This window comes from Alexandromys fortis, unplaced genomic scaffold (assembly GCF_014885135.2).
Source record: "Alexandromys fortis isolate MF-2015 unplaced genomic scaffold, M_Fortis_MF-2015_v1.1 scaffold_70, whole genome shotgun sequence".
In the NCBI taxonomy this organism is placed as follows: domain Eukaryota; kingdom Metazoa; phylum Chordata; class Mammalia; order Rodentia; family Cricetidae; genus Alexandromys; species Alexandromys fortis.
In genome coordinates this window covers 4,826,765-4,835,525 of record NW_026067955.1, presented here as the reverse complement: position 1 = coordinate 4,835,525, position 8,761 = coordinate 4,826,765, and positions in this window count along the sequence as shown.

The following is an 8,761-nucleotide window of genomic DNA, read 5'->3' as shown; positions in this document are numbered from 1 at the left end:
TAAATATATATCAATACACAAACAATATATAAGTATCTTAATCAGAGGTAGAAATGTACACTGCAATATGGTAAATATATACAATATATATATCAATACAATATATGTCAATACATAAAAAATATTTTGAACAGAGGTAGAAACATGCATGCATATAATAGTCAATATAATTTAATTTTGTATCAGTATACAAGAATCGATACCAATATATTTGTCTAAAAACAGTAACTCAGAATTACAAATCTATTATCCCATCATCCCTCTTTTTTTTTCAAAATGATCCCTGAGCTTATAAAATTCCTCCCCCAACCCTCAATCGTATACTAATTATAATCAACCCCTAAATGATGTCCCTAAACCCAAGGGCAAACTTTACTGGGAGAGGGGACGTCGTCCTCTAGAATTACTTCCAGCTGTTATGGGGGCGACGTTCTTTCTGGGGGATCCTGTGAAGGTAAAATGATGGTTAAATTTCAAGATCAATGTCTTTTAAAATTGCAAATAGTCTCTGAGTATTTTGTGAAGGTCTGGCCAAAATGTTGTATAAGATGTGCACCATTTCAGCTAACCAAGTTGGAACTGTCTTGTGCAGCTGGTACCCAAAGCAGGTCTTGTAGTAGCGCTATCAGTATCATGACATCATATCAACCAGGTGGAGTTGTTGTTATGGGGCCCCATCTTCTTCCTGGAAACTTCAAATGTCATTTCAGGAAAAACTCATTGTGAAAAACTTAAACATTAATCATATAGACATATATAGACATATATATATATTCAATGAAAGGCATGATAGCTATATATTCAATGAAAAGTATGATAGATATGAAGTAAAGCAAAGATGTTTTCTAAACTCATATTTCTTTCTGTCCCATATCATGGCTCTTGACATGAGACAGAAACTCCAGAAACTCTGGGTTTTTCTCTTACTAACAGACGTGGAATTGGAGAGGGACTGAGCCAGAGAGTTATGAGCAGAGCAAATGACCTTAGAGTAGCTATGAAGAGCCCCCCCCCACAGCAAGGGAGGGCCTCTTCCCATGTCAGTTTGGGACTAAAAGAAAGCTCCTCAAAGAGTTATGGGCCCAACCTGAGCAGAGATTATTTTTGTAGGGAGTTTGAGAGTCTGTGCTTCTTGAGTCTGCATCCCTTTAACCTTTTGCTGCTTACCTGGTAGATTGTCCCTTAGATTTCCTTTTAGATTTATTTATCTTATTTTATGCATATGAGTGTTTTGCCTTCATGTATGTATGTGCACCACATGTGGGCCCAGTGCCCGCGGAGGTCAGAACAGGGCACCAGATGCTCTGGAGCTATGGATGGATGTGAGCCACCATGTGGGTGCTGGGAACTGAAGTCAGGTCCTCTGCAAGAGCAGCAAGTACTCTCAGCCACTGAGCCATTCCTCCAGCTCCTCTGACAAAATACCAGCATTAGATCAACTTCAAAGAGGTATCTTATGGTTTTTATGGCTGTGATAAGCACTATGACCAGAGACAGCTTGGGGACTAGCGGGTCCTTTCAGCTATAGCTCTTACGTCACACTTCATCACTGAGAGGAGTCAGGGCAGGAGCCTGAAGACAGGAATTGAAGCAGAAACCAAAGAGGAGTGCTGATTACTGGCTTGCTCACTTTTCCCCCCTTATGTACCCCAGAACCACCTTTCCAAGGATCAGTACCACTCACAGTGTACTGGGCCCTTCTACATTAATCATCAATTAAGATAATGCCCCACAAGCTTGTCCACAGACCATCTGATGGAGACAACTCTTCAAATGATGTCCCCCTTTCCAAGGTGACTCTCGCTTGTGTCAAGTTGATGAAACAAAACAAGCAAACAAACAAAACTGTCCAGCCCTAGGGGTAAGATTGAGGTCGGCTTGAGGTCTCAGAGATTTTTGTCAAGGTTGATTAGCTCTGCTGCTTTTTATCTCAGGGTGTCTGGGAAGCAGAGAAGGAAGCCAGAGGAGGGAGCAGGAACAAGATAAGTCCTTCAAGACACAATCCTTCAGTGAGCTACTTCCTTCAATTTGGCCTAACAGCCCATTCAGCGAAGAACCCTTTAGGTGGCTTAATTTTTGATGAAGTTACCGTCCTCATGATCCATTCCCCCCCCCCCCCCCCCATTGAGTGACCAAGCCTTCAACACACAAATCTCTTAGGGTTGCTTCATATTTAACTTATTAACACTCAGCTAACACTGGAGGAGGTTAGACCCCCTCAGACTCTTCCAACCCTGAATATGCACATTCTCAGATGTCTGTGACGCAGGACTTCTTAAATGGTGGTCCCTACACCTGCAATTTTATCTACATCAAAGAACCAAGCAGAGTGCCAGAGAGAGAACCGCAGAGTGGCTGGGGACATTGCAGGTTGCGTTTCTGGAACTCTGAAATAGTGCTGCTTTCGGTGAGGGGGTATTGACTCTGCCTCCCCCATCGGGGGTCTGTTCAGAGACAGATGGTCCCATCGGGCTGTTCTCACACACACGAGCAGAAGAACTTGTTTGGGTCCTCTTGGCCTCAGGAACATTCTGATCCGATGCCAGGAGAAGCAGATTGCCAGCCCCTTTCTGGGACTGTGGGTGGCTGGGTTGGAGAGAACTCTTCCAAGAATCTGTTTTCTCTTCCATGTTCAGGATGCGATGCGCTTCCCTCTCTGCTCTTTTGAGGCTGGCGTAGCCACAAGAGCTGCTGTGAAGGAGGTCCTTTGCAGGCCTCTCCCTATGGCTGTGAAGTGTGTATGTGTGTGTGTGTGTGTGTGTGTGTGATTTTTGGCATTGTCACTTTGTACTTGTTGCATAGGGCTACCCAATTTGTAATCACCACTATCTCCTCTCTGCCAAGTTAAACGTCCTACAAACAGCTCGATATGATGGGCCATTCCTGTAGCATGAATAATGAAAACCCAGAGACAGATATTAAGATTCAACCTGAAGATCAGAAAAACAAAGCAGTCAGTCATTGGTTCTTACCTTTTACCTCAGACTGAAAATGGGCGATCATCCTGCCTCTTCAAATCCTTAGATTGAGACTGAGAGTGAGACCTGTCTCCTCCTGTTTTATATCCTCCACAGTGCTGGGATTAAAGGCCTGCACCAGCACCGCCCGGCCTTTATGGCTAACTAGTGTGGCTTCTGGGATTAAAGATGTGTGTGTTACCACTGCCTGGCCTGTATGTCTGGCCAGGGTGACCGCTTTGCACTGATCTTCAGGCCAGTTTTATTTTCTAAAAACGTACTGCCACACATTCCCTTGCCTGAGAGCCACCCAAAGATTTTCACCACGTCTAGGAAGACACTGCAGGCTTCATTTCCACTCAGGGACCCTGATAGCCTTCTTTGGCTTTCCCAACCATATTCCTTCACTACCCACATCTTTCTGGCTGGCAACTCTACACGCTCTTCTCAGAACCCACTGGCTTCCGTGGCAGCATCCGTGAGTCTCTCCCCTTCCCACTTGTCTTTCTAAACTACTTCCTGTTCTCCTAGGCGGGCTGAGCACAGCCTTGCAGAGGCCCGCGTGTTTTCTGTGGCACCTCCTTCATCTCCGTTCATCTTCTGTACTGTCACCTTCTCATTGGTGAACCAAAATACTGGATGAAAGAGGCGTAAGGAAGAGTTCATTTGGGCTTACAGTCCATCGTGACGGGAAAACATGGTGAACAGAAGTGACACAGTTGTTCATAATGTATACATGTCCTTGTGTGCATGTATTATGTATGCTTGTGGGTGTGTCTGTATCCACGTATCTGTGTGTGCCTCTGTATATATCTCTCTGTGTATGTGTTTTTGCATCTATGTCTCTGAGTGCATTTATTTGTGTGTCTCCGTGTGTGTGAGCTCACACACACATACGTCTCTTTGCATTTGTATGTGTCTCTGAGTGTGTACAGTGTGTGGTGTATACTTTGTGTATTTCAAGGGTAAAGTCCTGGGGGTTGATTCCGACAGAGCCATTACACTAGACAGTGTAGCACAGGGAGCCCAGGCAGCGCTGGCAGTGCAGTCAGAGCAGGGTGGAGAAAGGAAGTCGCTCCCACACAGACCCTTCTACCGAACAGTCTCCACCTTTCTGGAAACGGTTTAAGTTTCACAGTTTTCAACCATTCATGTTTGGTTCTTTATCTCTCCTGGCAACCCTGCAAGAGACTGGGGGCAGAGACCACTCCAGGCTACCTCAGATGAAGGAATGACCTCAGAGCTCTACTGCGCAATCCCAGGCAAAAGCAAAGGAGCCAGTGATAGGCCTGCCCCTGAAGGCTGTGACCTTTGGATGGTGCTGTATCTTCCCCGCTCCCTGCGCCAGGAACACTTTCTCTGAACATCTTCTTATTCTCTCCTCTCACCTCTTTCTCCTCCTCTCCCCCATTTCTCTCTCTCTCCTGTCTTCTCCCCCTCTCTCCTTTGTCCTTAAAGGAAGATTCTTCCTGAAGCTAAGGTCGCCCTGTCTCATCTTGCTTCCTCAAGAATTGTTTCCTAAGAATTACTTAAAAAGAAAACTAGGCTGGCCTTGAGCCTGCGAGTCTCCTCCGTGGCTCTCAGGGGTTATGGGAGCCCAGGTGTGCTGCCACATGCCACTTTCTTGTTTGCTTCTCGATGTCAAGAGTGGCTGCCTGTCGGCAGGTTTGTTGGGGGAAGCGCTGCTTCCGTGGTGAGAGAAGCCAGCTAAATGGCTCTCTGTATTGCAGTTCACAGCAAGTACAAGCACACAAGCCATTGAGCAATCTTTCCTTGAACCAATTAGATTCTGACATCTGCTTATTGTTTAATTATCTTCTGACTGAAGAAATGGAAAAGCTGACAAAGAGTCGAACCCAGCAAGAGTCAGGTCCCTCAGCCCCCTCTTTGTGGAGTGTGTATAGAACGCCAGTCTGCCAACATCTCCCGGTCTCTCTGGGACACTGGCAAAAAGAAACACAGACAAATATTTATATTGCATCGACTCAAGATGGTTTTCATTTTTTTTTCATGTTTAACCAATTTCAAATGAACGACAATGGTCCTTAATGTGGTCACAAGAATTTGCCATTAATTGGCACTTGAAATTGGATCCAGCTGGTCTGTATGCCTTCACTGGGTTCTGGTTCTTACTGACATGGGCTGCTTCCCACTGGCTGGCTCCATACCAGCTCAGTGGAGAGATTGGTCCGCATTCCATGTGGACAAAAAGGCAAGTTCCGAATGCTGCTGCTATTTCTGAGCTCTTGGCACGCAGCATTTGAATCCTGGAAGTTGGGTGAAGGCCACAAAATCAACACTGCCTAGGTACACTGTCCTTTCTCAGCAGCACAGACACAGGCTCCAGTCCCACACAGGTAACAGTGCTGAGTGGCCAGGGGACACAGAATTTGTATGTGCGCATGGAAGTCCAAGACCCATTTTCAGTGTCTTCTTCTGCATTTCTTGACTTTATTGCTTTGAGACAGGGTCTCTCACTGCACCTGGAACTCACTCACTGACTGACTAGCCTAGCTGGCCGGAAGCCCCTAGGGATCCACCTGCCTCTGCTTCCCCAGCACTGGGGTAACAGGCTATACCAGCACATTTTGTTTTTTAGGCAGATGATGGAGATTGGAACTCATAACCTCCTGCTCACCTGGCAGGCACTTTACTCTCTGCCCTTGGGAAAAACCATCCTTTACCCTTGGCAGCTTTCAATTTCTGTTTAATTACTGTCATACAGCTTATTAAATACTTTTATGGGGAGCGATTGCTAAACTGAATGGGATGTTAGGAAGACAGGCTTAATTAAAGTGGCTGTAAGGAACCCGTGAATAAAGAAGGGGTTAGATCACATGGGCGGGATAGGTAGAAGTGGTAAGAAGGCTCCATAGTCCTATGATAGGGTTCCCTACGCTCTTGGAGAATAAGAAAATGCAGCTTCTGACTGAGCATAGAGAGTGAGAGCCACCCGATCGATTAGTAATGCCTGCCCTGGTCACTGGGTGGGATGGTAGTACTTGGGCCATGTATTTACCATTCAGGGACTGAATGGTCTTCTAGGGACCTTTGACAGTTGAGAAGTGAATGGAACTGGCCTCCCTCTCAGTCCACCACGCTGGTGATTGAGATCAGGAACCCAGACGGGAAGGCTTGAAGGCAGAGCTTCTTGTACACAGTGTTGACTCAGAAGCAGGAGGTTGGGGCAGAGCCCAACTTTCTTCATTTATGACGGGCTTCCAAGTGACTGTTACTGCTGCTGGTCTCTGGACAGTCTCAGAATAATAGCAAGGACAGCTCTGGAACCTGGGCCAGTGTCCCTTTGCTGTAGGCTCAACCGCCTGTACGAGGGGCTGTGACGCCCCATCCTAATCATGTCTGGAGATTGACTGCTCTTCCACTGCAGACAGAACATCGCGTGTCCCTGGGCCTGTGAGCAGAACCATTTCTTGGCCTTGTGAAGGTTGCAGAGCCAGACAGATCTGGGTTGGAACCTGGATTATTTGGTTCCCAGATTACTATCATCTCCTTGAGTCAAAGTCCCTTGACCTGCAAAAGGGGATGTCAATGTTCTTTCTTCTCAGACTTGCTGGAAGCTGAAAATAATCGGTGGCATTGAATGCAAGGACACAACCCTTAATGTCCCCATTAGTTTTTGCTATGCACTGTGAATTTGCAACCATTTTAGGATCTCCTTGGTGCAGTGACATAGCCATAAAATCAAATCCAATGCTTTATTCTCACTACTGCCGTTATTATGTATGTGTTTGTGAGTATGTATACACATGTAGAGGCCATCATGTTGTTTGAGACAGGGCCTCTCATTGGCCTTGAGCTGACCAAGTAGGCTAGGTGCACTGGCCAGTGAGTCCCAGGGATCTCCCTGCCTCTGTGCTGGGAGTACAGTTGTGTGTGTGCACATGCACACGTGCGTGCCATCATGCTCATCTTTTTAAAACTCACTTTTGTTTTTTTAGAGCCACTCTGCCCACCTTTTTACTTGGGTTCTGGGGTTCAAACTCAGGCCCTCATGCTTGCAAAGCGACCGCTCCACCAGGCGGGTATTTTTCTGACGGAGCCATCTCCCCAGGCCGGGAGTCCATGCGTAACTTGATATGCTCTCTGTTTGCAATGGGTTGGGAAAGTGTGTTCACTGTTAGGTAGCATCTTTTCCTGACATAACAAAAGCAACAACTTAGACAAACTTCAAAACTTTTATTCCCCCAGAGCACATCCCTACCGAGAGTCGCTCAGGCAATACAGGAAAACTTGAGAATTAGAAGCAAACTTTGGCCATCACCATTGTGGTTTGTCACTCGCGAAGCCATAGATGAGTTTCACGGCTTTTGCTGACTTGTTTCTGCAGTACATGGTGTTAATTTTGTTAAATGCTGTTGTCACAGAGTTCCTTAAATAGTTTTTAATGGGTTTTAATTTGGAGGAAAATGTTCTTCTCAGGATACAGGGGCAGGAATTGTCAAAAATTTAAAATGAACAGATAGGATTCCTCAGAAAAACTTTCAGGTTGTAATTTCACTGGTAATGGTTCTAACAGATGATCTGTGTGTGTGTGTGTGAAAGATGAGAGGGGGGAGGAGGGAAGGAGAGACAGAGGAAGAGAGAAAACCTGCCACAAGGTTTCCCAGGATTGAATTTAGGCCATGAGGCTTGGCAGCAGGCACCTTTACCCACTGAGCCATCTCATTGGCCTGGATCATGGAAGTAATTCCTCTTTACCTTCTCTGGGTTCTTGGAAGAGCTTCTTTCAGCCACATGAGCTAATTAAGACGGCAGGAAAAAAATGCAAGCAAGTTGGGAGTGTCACTGTATCTTGAAACCTTAGATCTGCTTAGGTAACTAATATTATCAATGAACGATGGGGAAAGAATCTATAATATAAAATCCTTCTTAAACCACCTGCTGAAGGTCAACCTACCGCCGTCCCAACAAGCAGGAAATGGACAGTCGGAAGCAAACGGGAGGGTTCCCTTGGTTGTTGTCCTGGTGTCCTGGTGTGATTTCAGGCTAAGCTGATATGAAAGAGACTAGAGCTGGGATTTCTTCACTCTGTTTGAAGGTATCAGCATAATTCCGTGTGTAAGAAGCGTGGTTCTAATAAGCAATTCCATGTCCTTTCACAGACAGGAACAGTAGCCTCCTTGCAGCTCCATCTAAGGTGCCTTATATCCGGGCTCCACGGGGTCGAAGAGGTCAACATGCTGCTCTAGAAGCTACAGGAGGAGAGCCCCAATCTCAGTGAGTAGGCCTCTCAAGGCAGGCCATACTCTGTTCAAGTGGCATCTGGTGGGAAGTATGTATTAGAAAGTCTTTTTTTCTTAAATGGAGAAGATGTGAATTACGCAGGGAGAAAATTGACAAGGACAGCTATGCTGTGAGATCCTGACACTTGGGTACTGTGTAACATGTCCGCAAGTTTGCTTAACCAGTAAAGTGCGCAGTGGTAGGATTTGAATGTTCTTGTTCAGCAAGCAGAAGCAGTTAGCATTCTGTACGTCACTGTATACAAATGAGTATTGGCACCACCATTATTGTGACTGACCAGTTCATGAGGCTAACAGAAGCAGGAGTAGAATTCTATGGAGATACTCTTATTTATTTGGACTTTTTTTTTTTAAAGAAAACTTTAGTCCAAACTACTATCCCCACCCCCAAAAGTATGTGAACTGAAGTATTTAGCAGATCTCATGTAAATTTAAATATTCATATCACAAACCAGACTGAAAATATCTCTTTAATTTTTCCAGTCATTTTCTCTTGTTGTTCTCGGAGATAGTCTTACTCTGTAGCCTGGGCCATTCTGG